Source organism: Podarcis vaucheri, assembly GCF_965113315.1.
Source record: "Podarcis vaucheri genome assembly, chromosome: 12".
NCBI classification, from domain to species: Eukaryota; Metazoa; Chordata; class Lepidosauria; order Squamata; family Lacertidae; genus Podarcis; species Podarcis vaucheri.
Window position 1 is genome coordinate 58427785 of NC_138750.1, and position 14482 is coordinate 58442266.

The following is a 14482-nucleotide window of genomic DNA, read 5'->3' on the forward strand; positions in this document are numbered from 1 at the left end:
TATTTGTGTGTCTGTTTTGCCCTGGTGCTTGACGCGGGTGGCGCTGCGGGCTAAAGCCTCAACGCCTAGGGCTTGCCGATCGAAAGGTCGGCGGTTCGAATCCCCGCGGCGGGGTGCGCTCCCGCTGTTCGGTCCCAGCGCCTGCCCACCTAGCAGTTCGAAAGCACCCCCGGGTGCAAGTAGATAAATAGGTACCGCTTACCAGCGGGAAGGTAAACGGCGTTCCGTGTGCGGCTCTGGCTCGCCAGAGCAGCGATGTCACGCTGGCCACGTGACCCGGAAGTGTCCTCGGACAGCGCTGGCCCCCGGCTAATAAATGTGAGATGGGCGCACAAACCCCACAGTCTGTCAAGACTGGCCCGTTCGGGCAGGGGTACCTTTACCTTTTACCTTTGCCCTGGTGCTATAGTAGGGAAAAGCTGGATTTTTCTTGGATTGGGTTTTCCACCGACTGCTGTTTGCTCCTTTTCAGCAGCAAACCACAGTAGGGCAAAACAAACAAACAAATAAACGCCTTGAAGACAGAGCTTTAAAGTGCATTCCTGGGCCTGGAAAGAGCCACTGCCTGATTTGGGATGGTCCAGGCAGCTCCCTTCCACAGGTCACCAAGCCAAAGGGGTGCACAATTGAGAAGATCCATAACTGAGAAGATCCCTTTTGGGGTGGCTAATTTTGGCCTCGCACAGGGCGCCGTATTACAAAATATTACCAAAGCCCACCCCTGAAAGCACAGCACAAAAGGAAGAGTGGATGTGGCTTGAGTCGGCTACAGCTGTGTGTTGTAGCAGCGTATTTCATAAACGAATTATGTGCATCTTGAAGATTTCACTTTTGTCTCACCTGAAATTCCTGGCAAGTCAGTTTCACTAGTATCATGAAGGAGAAATTCTTATCCTTCTTTATCTCCACACCTTGCATGATATTATAAACCTGTATCCCTTCCCCTTTGTCGCCATTTTTCTCAACTAAAAATCCCCAAATAAATTTTAATGTGAAAAGTCCTCCCAGATTATTATATTATATTATTATTTTAATTTTCCACCCTTCCCACCACCCCGCCACACACACACAGAGCTCATTTTGTGTCCGTGGTTCTTCCCCTCCGCATTTTTATCCTCACAACCACCCTGAGAGGCCAGTTAGGCAGAGAGGCAGTAGTGGCAGGCCCAAGAGACCTTCATGGCCAAGTGGTGAATTCGAACCATGGCCTCCCAAGGCTGTAGCCCCACACAGTAACTCTTACACTGGCATGGGGCGACTGTGTGGAAATTTCCCCCCTCACGTCACACGGCTTGTTTGTATCTTGTGTAATTCAAAAAGCAGTACAGTGGTACCTTGGTTTACAACCATAATCCATTCCGGAGGTCCGCTTGTAAACCAAAACAGGTTGTAACCCAAGCATAGCTGTCAACTTTTCCCTTTTTTTAAGGGAAATTCCCTTATTCCGAATAGGATTCCTTGCAAGAAAAGGGAAAAGTTGACAGCTATGAACCCAATACGCGCTTTTGCCAATGGGGCCTCCAAAAAATTTTGGTTCGTAACCCCCCCCAAAAAAAGGGTTGTAATCCCCAAAAAGGTTGCAAACCAGGAAACACACTTCTGGGTTTGACATGTTTGTAATCCAAAACGTATGCAAACCAAGACGTATGCAAACCATTCTCTAACCGTGGCCCCCCACCACACCCCACACAAATTTGAGCCCCAGAAAAGCTTCCATTGAAGAGGGCAGCTGCCTTCTTCTGAGATGGGGGGGGGGCTGGGTGAGAGAAAGTTACCTCAGAAATTGGTTTTCAAAAACTACAAACTGATCTAGCACCTGGAATCAATAAGCTAATTTCACGTTTAGCATCTGAAAGCACTGGATAATGCCTTTTCAAAGGGCCAGGTTCTTAATGACCTAAACTAGTTCATTAAGAAAATCCCCAAACTCGGCTCCATGGGTGACTCTGAGTCATCTCTCTGCGGTAGCTTATTGTCAGGGGATGATTAGCTGCTTGTGCTTAAAATAGTGCCCCTTCAGAGTTTGTGCGACCCCACAAACCTCTGTGTGTGACAGAGCTCCTCAGACATGTCTGCTCTAGTCACTTGTAGAGTCCGACAGTGGCTGTCTGCGGAAGCGCTTCCAGCAAAGAAGTTCCTTAACGGAAACGCGTCTCCTGGACTCACGACGTGACAGCTTCCGGCGAAGCATAGGTCTCCCTGCAGTTGCTTCTGACACCTCCCCGCTATTTTCGCTCGAAGTGTCTCTCACCCCTTTCTCTCCCCTTCTGCTTCCTGCCTGGGCTGCTGCGTGTCTCTCAGCATTACTGAGATCCTCCTCCAGAGACCCCGCGCTCCCCCTGCTGGTTCCTGCTTTGGCTGTTGACTCTCTCCCAGTCTCTGGGAGCCCTATCACTTCCCTTTCCTCCGATGTCAGTTCCCTGACATCCACCTCCCCTCCAGGGCCCCCCTCTCCCCCGCCCCTACTCTCTCCTCTGGGCGGTGAGGAGCTGAAACCCCTAAAAGAATCCTCTTCATCTTCCGACGTCTCGAACATTTCCCTCCATCGGTCTTCGTTCCGACTCGCTGAATCCTCCTCCACCTCGGAATCAGCGAACCCCTCCAACTCTTCTTCTTCGTCGGTGGTGGCGAAGTATTCCCTCCGGAACCTCGCCACTGGCTGGGGTTTCCGAGGGAATCTCTGATGAAAAGTTTCAATCAAAACCTCGTCATCTACATCCTCTGCCCTGACCCAGGTGTTTTCCGACTCCGGCTCCCCTTCCCACATTACCAAATACTCTACTTGCTCTCCCCTCCACCTGGAATCGAGAATCTCCGCTACATGGTAGCTGTGTTCTTTTTCCTCCATAGCTGGTCCCCTATTGACCCTCCCCTCTCTGTCCCCTATATACGGTGACAGCAATGATCTGTGGAACACTGGGTGTAACTTCATGTGGTTAGGTAACCGGAGTCTGAAAGCCACTGGGTTGACCTGTTGCGTGACTTCAAATGGGCCCAGCCTTTTGGGTCTTAACTTCTTACAACCTCCTTTAAATGGTAACCCTTGGGTGGACAACCACACCTGGTCCCCCACCCTAATGCTTTCTCCTTCCCTTCTGGTTTTGTCTGCCTGCCTCTTATATTCCTCCTTCGCCCTGTTTAAATTAAGTTGGAGCTGGCGATGGATCGCTTCCATTTCTTCAACGAACTGTTCTGCGGCTGGAACGCTCCAGTTCTCCCCCTCCCCCCCTGGGAAGGCTCGGGGATGACACCCGTGATTGGCCAAAAAAGGGCTCATTCCCGTGGACACGTTCTCCGCATTGTTATAGGCAAATTCTGCCAACGCCAGCTTCTCCACCCAATCATTCTCTCTGTCATTCACATAACACCTCAAATATTGCTGGAGGACACCATTAGCTCTTTCCGCCTGCCCGTTGGTTTCTGGATGGCGGGCAGTGGAAAAATTCACCTCTACATGCAATAAGCTCATGAGCTTCCTCCAGAACCTGGAAGTAAATTGTTTCCCTCGGTCCGAAACCACCCTCAAGGGGGCACCATGCAATCTAAACACATTTTCCACAAACAATTTAGCGGTTTCTTCTGCTGTGACCGCATGTGAGCAGGCTATAAAGTGGGCCATCTTGGTTAACAGGTCTACCACAACCATAATGGCTGTCTTCCCTTTGGACCTGGGCAGATCAGTCATAAAATCTATTGCCACTGCCTCCCATGGTCTTTCCGGCGTGGGTAGTGGTTCTAATAAACCTGCCGGTGCCCGCCTCTCCCCCTTGGCTCGTTGACATCGGTCACACCCTCTCACATACTCCCGCACATCTTCCCTGACCTTGGGCCACCAGAATTCCCTGGTAACCAGCCACATGGTTTTGTGTTGCCCAAAATGCCCTGCTGTGGGGCTATCGTGCAGTTGCTTGAGTACCTTTTCCCTCAATTCTCCTTCAGGTACGTATAACGCTCCCTTGTAGTACAACGCCCCGTTTCTCTCCTCAAAACCCCCAGGTTTGTCTCCCTCCCTCCTGAGACCCCTGAGTTTGTCCTGGGCATATTCATCCTGCACCGTTCCCTCTATCAGTTCCCTTAGCCCCACCAATGCCGCCCCACACACCCAGCGATCCTCGGGAATGACATGGGTCTCTTCGGGTGCACCCTCTCCCTCCAAATATTCAGGTTTGCGTGAGAGAGCGTCCGCCCTAACGTTCTCCTGGCCTGGTACGTAACAAATCTCAAAGTTAAATTTGGAGAACTCCTGGGCCCATCTCAACTGCCGTTGGTTGAGCACTCGCGCAGTTCTCCAATACTCTAGATTCTTATGGTCCGTGCGCACTTGCACCTTCTGTTGTGCACCAATTAGTAGGTGCCTCCATCTCCGGAAAGCCTCATAAATCGCAAGAAGTTCCCGGTCGTACACCGTGTAGTTTCTCTCAGATTTGTTCAGCTTTCGCGAAAAGAAGGCACACGGTCGCCACTCGGACCCCTCCTTCCCCGGCTGCAGAAGAAGCACCGCCCCTATGGCTCTGTCAGAAGCGTCTGTTTCGACCCTCAGCTTTTTTTGTAAATCCACATGTAGAAGTTGTTCGTCAGAGGCGAAGGCCTTTTTCAGTTCCTCAAACGCTCGCTCCGCCTCTCCCGTCCAAACAAACTTCTTCTTGCTGCTGAGACAGTCCGTGATGGGCGCCGTCAGGTGAGCGAAGTTTCGGATGAACTTACGATAAAAGTTTCCAAACCCTAGGAACCTCTGCACATCCTTCTTAGTCTTGGGGGTTTTCCATTCCAGCACCGCTTGAACCTTGCCGGGGTCCATGGCCAACCCTTTGTCTGACAAGCGGTACCCCAGGAATTCCACCTCATTGGTATGAAACTGACACTTCTCCAGTTTCACCCACAGTCTGTTGGCTTGCAGCCTGCTCAACACTTCTCTGACGTCTCTCACATGTTGCTCCTCATTCTCTGAATACACCAACACGTCATCTAAGAAGGCCACGCAATTCTTGTAGAGCAAAGGCCCCAGTACATGGTTCATAAAGGCTTGAAAACACGCGGAGCCTGCTTGTAATCCAAAAGGCATAACGAGATATTCAAATGCCCCCAAAGGGGTGAACATGGTGGTCTTCCATTCATCCCCTTTCCTTATACGTATCAGGTTGTACGCCCCCCTTAGGTCCAGCTTTGTAAAAATCTTTCCTTTTCGCACCCTGGTCAAAATATCATCAATCCTGGGCATAGGAAAAGCCACCGGCTCTGTCACTGCATTTAGGGCCCGAAAGTCACATACCAGTCTCGGCTTGTCCGTGTTCTTTTTATCCACAAAAAACACTGGGCTACCCCCCGCTGCCTTGGACTCTCTGATGAAGCCTCTCTTCAGGTTCTTGTCAATGAACTCTCGCAACTGCTGCATTTCCCTGTCTGACATGGCATACAACTTGCCTACAGGAAGCTGTGCTCCAGGGAGTAAATTGATCTGGCAATCAAAGGGCCTATGCGGGGGTAGTTGGTCAGCTTCCTTCTCGCTGAACACGTCGCTGAGATCAGCATACTGTGGTGGCACCTTCCCCTTCTCCATTACTTCAGTCCCTGCCAGGGTGGCTTGGGCCCCTGCTGACCCCTTTTCCCCCCTGCAGTGTTCTAAGCAATGTGCGGAACCGAAAGAAACCACTCTTTGATGCCAGCCCACCAGCGGATCATGTAGGGCTAGCCAGCTCATTCCCAAAATAATGGGAGCGCCTCCCAAGGTGGCCACATTAAACGCTATCAGTTCTGTGTGCCTTGCCACCCTCATTATCATTGGGATGGTCTGCAAGCTGACGCCTCCTCCCAACAGTTCTCTGCCATCGATCGTGGTCACCTGCAGGGGGTTGCTTAAGGGGATAGTCTGTATCTGGTGTTCAGCAGCAAACTCTTTGCTCATGAAATTGCAGGAGCTGCCTGAGTCCAACAGCGCCTTTATTTTTAGGGGGTGTCCATTTTGCAACTCTAGCGACACTTCAATCACTAGAGCAGGTCGAGGAGCTTCTGGCACTGGCACTTGGGGAAGAGGCACTTTCACTGCTCTTTGGCCTGGCTGCAGTGCCCTGCTGGCAACCAGGCGTTGGCTTTTACCTGCTCCGTTTCTCCCTGCTCTTCCCCCTCAACAGTTCCCACCATCCCTTGCCATTCCTTCCTCTGGGGGCAGACTCTGGCAAAGTGGCCTGGCTGTTGGCAGAGATAGCATTTCCGGGGTCCCTTTCCCTCCTTCTTCGCCCCCTCACTGGGCTTTGAAAATGCGCGCGCGCGGGCTGTTCCGATTTCCATCGGCTCTGCCGGCGGGAAAGCTGGCTCAGGAATGTCTGGAATGCGTAACTCCTTCCAACGTTCCCCTCTCCCTTCCCGCCTCTCCAAGGCTCTTGCCTCCTGGCGCGCTCCAATGGTCAGCGCAGATTTGGTCAGCTGATCCATAGACACCGCCCTGGGGCTCCTGGCCAGCTCGTCTTTCACAGCTGAAGAAAGACCTTCTTCAAATAGCATCTGAATGGGTGCTGCCGCTAAATCCCACCCCAATCTGTGAATCAGCATGGTAAATTCAGTCCAGTACTCACGGACAGATCTGCTTCCCTGCTTGCAAGCCATTAGCTGTCTGCGCACTACCCCCTCCTCAATATCGCTGGAGAACATGATATCCATTGCACGAAAGAATTTCATAGTGTCCTTCAGGATATCGTTGTGCGTTGCCATCAGGGGTCGAACCCAATCTCGCGCCCCCTTCTCAAGATGCCCAATTACGAAAGCAACTCGGGATTCCTCATCAGGGAACTCATCAAACTGCACATTCAGGGCATATTGCATTTCAGTCCTAAAGGCATGGTAATCCTTGGGGTCCCCCCCAAACTTCTGCACTAATCCTGGTACCTTTCTGGGGAACTGAGTGGTTCTCCCCTTCTTGTCTGCATCTTGAGCCCTCCTCTCCTCGAGCCTCGCCGTCTGCAGCGCAAGTTGGACCTCCAATGCTCGGTATCTGTCTTCCAAGCTTGGACCAGCTCCACCCCCTGCGGCTCCGGCTCCTGCTGGGTCGCTCATGATGCCTTCTCCTGCACAGGCAGCCGTACAGAGACTGTCGGACTGCTGTCAGGGGATGATTAGCTGCTTGTGCTTAAAATAGTGCCCCTTCAGAGTTTGTGCGACCCCACAAACCTCTGTGTGTGACAGAGCTCCTCAGACATGTCTGCTCTAGTCACTTGTAGAGTCCGACAGTGGCTGTCTGCGGAAGCGCTTCCAGCAAAGAAGTTCCTTAACGGAAACGCGTCTCCTGGACTCACGACGTGACAGCTTCCGGCGAAGCATAGGTCTCCCTGCAGTTGCTTCTGACACCTCCCCGCTATTTTCGCTCGAAGTGTCTCTCACCCCTTTCTCTCCCCTTCTGCTTCCTGCCTGGGCTGCTGCGTGTCTCTCAGCATTACTGAGATCCTCCTCCAGAGACCCCTCGCTCCCCCTGCTGGTTCCTGCTTTGGCTGTTGACTCTCTCCCAGTCTCTGGGAGCCCTATCACTTCCCTTTCCTCCGATGTCAGTTCCCTGACACTTATCTTAAAGTTTTAAGTGTCTATACGCTTATCACATTTATAAATTTTAAATTTATTGTTGTACATTGTTTTAAATGTTTGTTTTCCTTCTGGGACTGGCCCCCCAAGTGTGTTTTATAAGCTGGTTTCCGACCGTAATAAATTATTTATCTATCTACCATCTATCTATCTACTAATTATACCATGTATGGTCTTTCCTTCATTACCTATTCATTGAGTAAGCGAACAAAGAACTCTAAGCCACACCTTGCTGCATGTGATCTCTTTGCATTCCTTTCTACCTGAGAAGGTTAGGACATTTAAGCAGAGCATGTCTCCTTTTCAAACGTAGACACTTAGGAATGTGTTTACAACCTTGGGAATAAAGCTGCTCCTAGGCTCACCTGTGTGGTGCATGCTCTAGTTATCTCTAGTTATCTCCCGCTTGGACTACTGCAATGCGCTCTACGTGGGGCTACCTTTGAAGGTGACCCAGAAACTGCAATTAATCCAGAATGCGGCAGCTAGACTGGTGACTGGGAGCAGCCACCGGGACCACATAATACCAGTCCTGAGAGATCTGCATTGGCTCCCAGTACGTTTCCGAGCACAATTCAAAGTGCTGGTGCTGACCTTTAAAGCCCTCAACGGCCTCGGTCCAGTATACCTGAAGGAGCGTCTCCACTCCCATCGCTCAGCCCAGACACTGAGGTCCAACTCTGAGGGCCTTCTGGCGGGTCCCTCATTGCGAGAAGTGAGGTTACAGGGAACCAGGCAGAGGACCTTCTCAGTAGTGGCGCCCACCCTGTGGAATGCCCTCCCTTCAGATGTGAAGGAAATAAGCCGCTATCTCATCTTTAAAAGACATCTGAAGGCAGCCCTGTTCAGGGAAGTTTTTAATATTTAATGCTGTACTGTTTTTAACACTTGATTGGGAGCCGCCCAGAGTGGCTGGGGAAACTCATTATATGAGATTATTATTATTATTAGGCACAAGGCCTCTAGCCTCGCTAGTTAGCTTATAGGTCTCTATGTGCATCAACAGATTTTGCTTTATTAATTTGTAAAGCGCTTTGAGGTTTTTTGCATTCAAGCGGTGAATAATTTTATGAAATAGGCCCGCACCCTGTTTTCACAGTGGCCAACAAGATGCCCATGAGAAACCTTCAAGCAGATCCTGGGTGCAACAGCACATTCCTCACTTGTCATTTTGCACAACTTGCATACAGAAGCACACCGACTCCAATAGCGGAGATAGAACATAACTATTGTGTCTAGAAGCAATAATCATGTCGAGAAGCAAGTAGCCTTATCTTCCCTTTCAAAAAAGTCATCTAATTTGCTAGCCATCACTACCTCTTGTAAGAGCGAATACCATAGATTAGCTGTCTTCTGCAGCAGAAATAACTGAATTAATGGTTCTTATTACCCTGAGTAGTGCCGAGTTAAAAACAAAAGAGGAACGCCAATGGGTAAAATTGATCGTAATTGCAGCCAGATAGGTTATAGTGAGTAATTGGGAAAATGCAGAAGAGCTAGGGGTGAACCAATGGAGGAAAAAACTGAATAATATTATAATTTTAGAATACCTAACTGTGAAGATGCACAGAATGAAAGGTTTTAAGGTCAGTGAGAAAGTGGAGGATTGCTTTGAGAAGATATTGAACTACTTGAGTAGGTTTGAACAATTTGGGGCAATTAAAATGTTAAAAGTTAAATAAACCTTGTGGAAGGAGGAGTGTAAAGGTATACAGAAGCGTACATATGGTTGATTTGAATATGTTATTATTGAATATTGTATACCCAATGTATCAGTCACCTGGGGGGGGGGGTTCACTGTTTGTGTTTTAGTGGTTGGTAAAAAAGAAATTTTTAAAAAACAAAACAACAAAACTGTCTTCTGCATGAAGAAGTCCTTTTTTGTTACAATATTATCTTCATAATAATACTTGGCAGGGGGTTGGACTCGATGGCCCTTGTGGTCTCTTCCAACTCTATGATTCTATGATTCATTTCCACAAAATACACCATTTTATCCACTTCTATCATGTCACCCCCTTATTTGCCTTTTCTCTAAATTAAGAAAAACAAGGAATGCTGTAACCTTTCCTCGCAGCAGAGCTGCTCCATTCTCTTGATGATTTGAGTTTGCTGTTTTCTGAACCCTTTCCAGCTCTATAATGTCCTTTTTTGAGGGTGATGTGGGCAGAACTGTGCACAGTATTCCAAGCGTGCACCATCAATTTGTATGATGACATAATGATATTGGCAGTTTTGTGTTCAATCCTTTTCATAGTTATCTCTCTATTTGCATTTCTCATAGCTGCTGCACACTAGACCGACACCTTCATAAAACTATTCATTACAACCCCAAGGTCTCATTCCTGGTCAGTCACCAACAGTTCAGACCCTCCCCACATAAGTGTATATGTGAGATTGATTTTGTAAAAAAATTGCCCCAGTGTGAATCACCTTACACTTGCTTTCACTGAATGGCATTTGCCATTTTACTGCCCATTCACCCAATCTGGAGAGATTTGCTTTTAACTATGGTTTAACATTATGTGTGAAGTAGGTTGTGGGTAAGTGGAACTGGAAAGCTCCTGGTTTCGTTTCATTTCATTGAGAATAGCATCTGTTCATTTTCCCTATGATTTCAGGTTCTCCAAATGTTAGAAACCTGTTCCCTTTTTAAAATGAAAGCTGGGAAATCTGGAATTTATGGTTCATTCTTCAGACGGGGGTGGCACCCTGTAGACACCTGGAATGCACCACTAACGGGGCAAAAGACAAGGAAAACTCCAGGTGGCTGAAAATAGAGGCCCGACACATTTTGGAATTATCCATCTTTAAGAGTGTGTTTTAAGCAGAAACTCCAACCAAGTGCACAAACTCATTAATTTATTAATTTTCCATTTCAAGGACCTCCTGACTGTGTGTCACCCACCAGGAAGAAAAGTCAAGTGCAAGGGGGCAAGGCCTGGAAGGAAGGGTTATGGCACTGTTGGCCAAACTTGGCACTCCAGCTGTTTTGGGACTACAGTTCCCATCATCCCTGACCACTGGTCCTGTTAGCTAGGGATGATGGGAGTTGTAGTCCAAAACAGCTGGAGAGCCAAGTTTGGCCAACACTGGGTTATGGGCTCCATGCCACTGCCTGTCCTTTATAATGATTTCCCCTCTCCACCTCTTTATTACTTTTAACCAGAAGACGTATTTACTGTCAGCACATAGAGTTCCACACCACCCTTAATCAATATGGGGACACCCGATTCTGGCAAGTGTTGACCTTGTGCCCCAAAGTTAGGCCGCATGCTCATGCCACCCATGCCAGACCTCATACCAAAAGCCTAGAGTTGAGTTGAGTCAGCCATTTCTGCCCCAGATTGCTCATCAGCAAGCACAGATGCCTACCGCCTGATCAGTTTTCGACTTCCTCTAATCCTTATATAAAACAGTCAGCTCTTCTCCTCTCTTGAGCAAACGGCGCTACTTCTCTGATGTTACAATGCCCTACCCTTCAGAAACACGCTGCCGGCCTCTCTCTGTCACTTACTTCTTTCTGCCTGCAAACCTCAAACCCACATGCGCTGTGGTGGGTCTACTCTGCAAGTAACTCTTGAGCTACAAATAAACCTCGCTGTTCAGCTTCTATTTCTCTAGACAGTCTTCCCAAGTATGCAGAGCTACACACACAATTTTATACAAGCACTTGGCATTTACAAGAGCTAAGCTAAGGAACATATTTGCAATACCAAGATTCAGCCACAGAATCTGTGCACAATAGTTTCATATGCTAAAGAAAGGGGCAATTTCATACCGTTGCTAAAAGCAGCCCCCTTCAAGACATCATATTCTATATTTCAGAGGAATGGGGTTGTAGCAGACTATCTATTCAAAAGATTGGCCAATTCGCCTCTAGAATCAATCTTTCATATTTAACTTGTTACCTGGGATTATTTCTTGATCAGAACTGCCAGGCTGAGAACAAGAGAGTATCTTGGAGCATGTGCAAAATGGAGCTGTCTCTTGCCATTGCCACCTTACAGCCAATTCACACATATCAGAGATTAGGGGCCAGGTGTCATGCATATCAGTTAATATCCTGGGCCCTGCCCCACTGAAAAGCATTGGGTGTTCAGTAGGGTGGTTCATAAAAAAACTCTTTTTTTTAAAAAAAAAATGCCTGCTCCAAAGGTGTTATCTTACTACACTAGGGATTATATAGCTATATCTGAAATTTCATGCATATCAGTTAATATCTTGACCCTCCTTCACAAAAATAGCTGTTTACTTTTCCTGTCTTGAAGGCTGAAATTTCAATTCAGTGGAACAGGGTCAAGATACTAACTGATATGCATGAAATTTCAGATATAGCTATATAATCCCTAGTGTAATAAGCTAAGACCATTGGAACAGGTATTTTCAAAATAAAGTTTTTTATGAACCGCCCTATTAGGCAATAATCTCTCTCCCCCCCCCCAGTGTGTCTCCCAACAAAAGTAAGACAATAAATAAATCTTGATTTCAGTGCAATCATATGGCATTTACACTGTGCACACACCATTCATTTAAAGCTCACTCCCCCCAACCCAATAAACCTGAGACCTGTAGTTTGTTAAGAGTGCTCAGGACTGCAGCCCCGAGAAGGGTAAACTTCCCAAGGTTCTTTGGAGGGGGTGCTTTAAATGTATAGTTGTGCTTTATTTCCAAGAAAGTGGGCTTAGGCGTGCAGCCGTAGCAAAAGTCGCATTCCCTATACCTCCCTGTGTGTCCCACTGAAAAAAGTGCACACCTTCTATATGGATCTGCATTCTGCCTAAATGCAAAAAGCAGGCATCGCTTGCCATCACAGACACTCCATGTCACTGAGGTACTGCTCTTAAAATAGACTCAGCTGTCATTCCCCGTCTTTTTTCAGAAGCCCATCTGTAGAAATGCAAGCTGAGAGCATGGGAGGAGGCTCTGGCAAGGCCAAATACTAGCAGAAGAATAGTGGCGAGGTCAGACAATTAACCGAAGACAAAACTTTTTTGTGAGTCTTAGTACTTAGGATGAAAACAAGAATGGTGGTGGGAGGTAACCCTCAACATCACTCCAACAGAATTATCTCCCTCTCTTGGGCAGACACCAGCAACCCACACAGGTTACAAAATCAAAATCAAAAGTTAAATATCCTGTTCCTTCAATCCTCCTACCCATCTTTTTCCAGTGCTGGTGAAACCACAGCCACAAGTCATACTAAGCCTAGAGGATAACTCTAATGTCTTGACCTTCATCTGTACTGCTAGCCCCAGTGCTACAGAAAACCACAAATAACATAGGCACAAGACGCAAACAGAAAGAGAACTGGTTCCTGGCAAGCTTTTCCAGCCACCCAGATTCAAACTGAAATTCAGGTCCTTACCTGGAAGTCCCGTTAAACCTGGAAGTAGTAAGCCACTTTCATCGGGAGAGCAGATCTTTACTGAGTTTGCACAAAGCGGGTGAAGCAGGTGCAAGTGGGCATGGGGAGACCAACAGAATTTGGGTCGTACCCCCCCTACCCAGCGTGAGAATAAAACAGAAACCCCAGTGAGGTAGGGGACGTGTTAAAGGTGATCCCCTAGTCCCACAGCAGAAGCTCCAGCGCTTAGAGTTTAGCCTGTGAGCAGCCCCTCCCTTGGGCTGCCGTCCTCCAGTCAAGTTGGATTGCTGACGTTCCTGCTCCTCTCCCCGCCCTGCCTCCAATTTCCAAAATAGCCTTGGGTGTCATTTACCAGGGAGATTAAATTTCATGCGGTGGAGAGACGAAAGGGCATCGCTTTAGGAAACCCACCGGGGGCAGACCAAAAAGCCCATCTCCATAGAGCTTGCGTGCAGATGAAGCCTGTCCATGGGGCTGGACCTAATGCTGTTTCTCAAGTGCTTTCCCTGGAGCCAAGTGACAGGTGTCAAACTGGGAAATGACAAGGGAGTGTTACAAGCCTGTTGGCAAAAGTTGATCAGGCTTCTTGCCTACGTCAACTTCAGAAGGGGAAGAAAGAGGGGAGGCTGAGGGTGTCGTTCCAAGGGGCATTTCTGCTCCTGGATGTAAATTAAAAATATTATTGACTGAACCTTATTTTCGGCCTCCTATAGGCTGTAAGGGACATGGGTGGCGCTGTGGGTTAAAGCACAGAGCCTAGGACTTGCCGATTGGAAGGTCAGCGGTTCGAATCCCCGCGATGGGGTGAGCTCCCATTGCTCAGTCCCTGCTCCTGCCAACCTAGCAGTTCAAAAGCACGTCAAAGTGCAAGTAGATAAATAGGTACCGCTCTGGCGGGAAGGTAAACGGTGTTTCCGCGCACTGCTCCGGTTTGCCAAAAGCAGCTTAGTCATGCTGGCCACATGACCCAGAAGCTGTACGCCATCACCCTTGGCCAATAAAGTGAGATTAGCACCGCAACCCCAGAGTCGATCACAACTGGACCTAATGATCAGGGGACCCTTTACCTATAGGCTGTAACATTTTAGGGACAGGTGATGAACAGGCCTACTCCCAAAATTACTCAGTCCCAGGGTCAGACCATAAAGAAGGCTGATCGCAGAAGGATTGATGCTTTTGAATTATGGTGCTGGAGGAGACTCTTGAGAGTCCCATGGACTGCAAGAAGATCAAACCTATCCATTCTGAAGGAAATCAGCCCTGAGTGCTCACTGGAAAGACAGATCCTGAAGCTGAGGCTCCAATACTCCAGCAGACTCCCTGGAAAAGACCCTGATGTTGGGAAAGATGGAGGGCACAAGGAGAAGGGGACGACAGAGGACGAGATGGTTGGACAGTGTTCTCAAAGCTACCAACATGAGTTTGCCCAAACTGCGGGAGGCAGTGGAAGACAGAAGTGCCTGGCGTGCTCTGGTCCAAGGGGTCACAAAGAGTCGGACATGACTAAATGACTAAACAACAACAATTTAGCAGGAAATAAATAAGTTA

The 14482-nt window shown here is 48.3% G+C and overlaps 1 protein-coding gene across 27 annotated transcripts in view; it reads right to left on the reverse strand.

Moving 5' to 3' along the window:
* The window catches only part of OBSCN (obscurin, cytoskeletal calmodulin and titin-interacting RhoGEF), a 286978-nt gene extending 273807 nt beyond the window's left edge, over positions 1-13171 (reverse strand). For 15 of the 27 annotated variants that reach the window (XM_082192063.1, XM_082192069.1, XM_082192064.1 and 12 more), the window contains exon 1: positions 12935-13171. The gene's annotated coding sequence lies outside the window, so the exon portion shown is untranslated. The remainder of the gene's footprint in view (positions 1-12934) is intronic. The other 12 variants (XM_082192075.1, XM_082192074.1, XM_082192073.1 and 9 more) reach the window with 4 other exon arrangements.
* Between the last annotated feature and the right edge of the window lie 1311 nt (positions 13172-14482).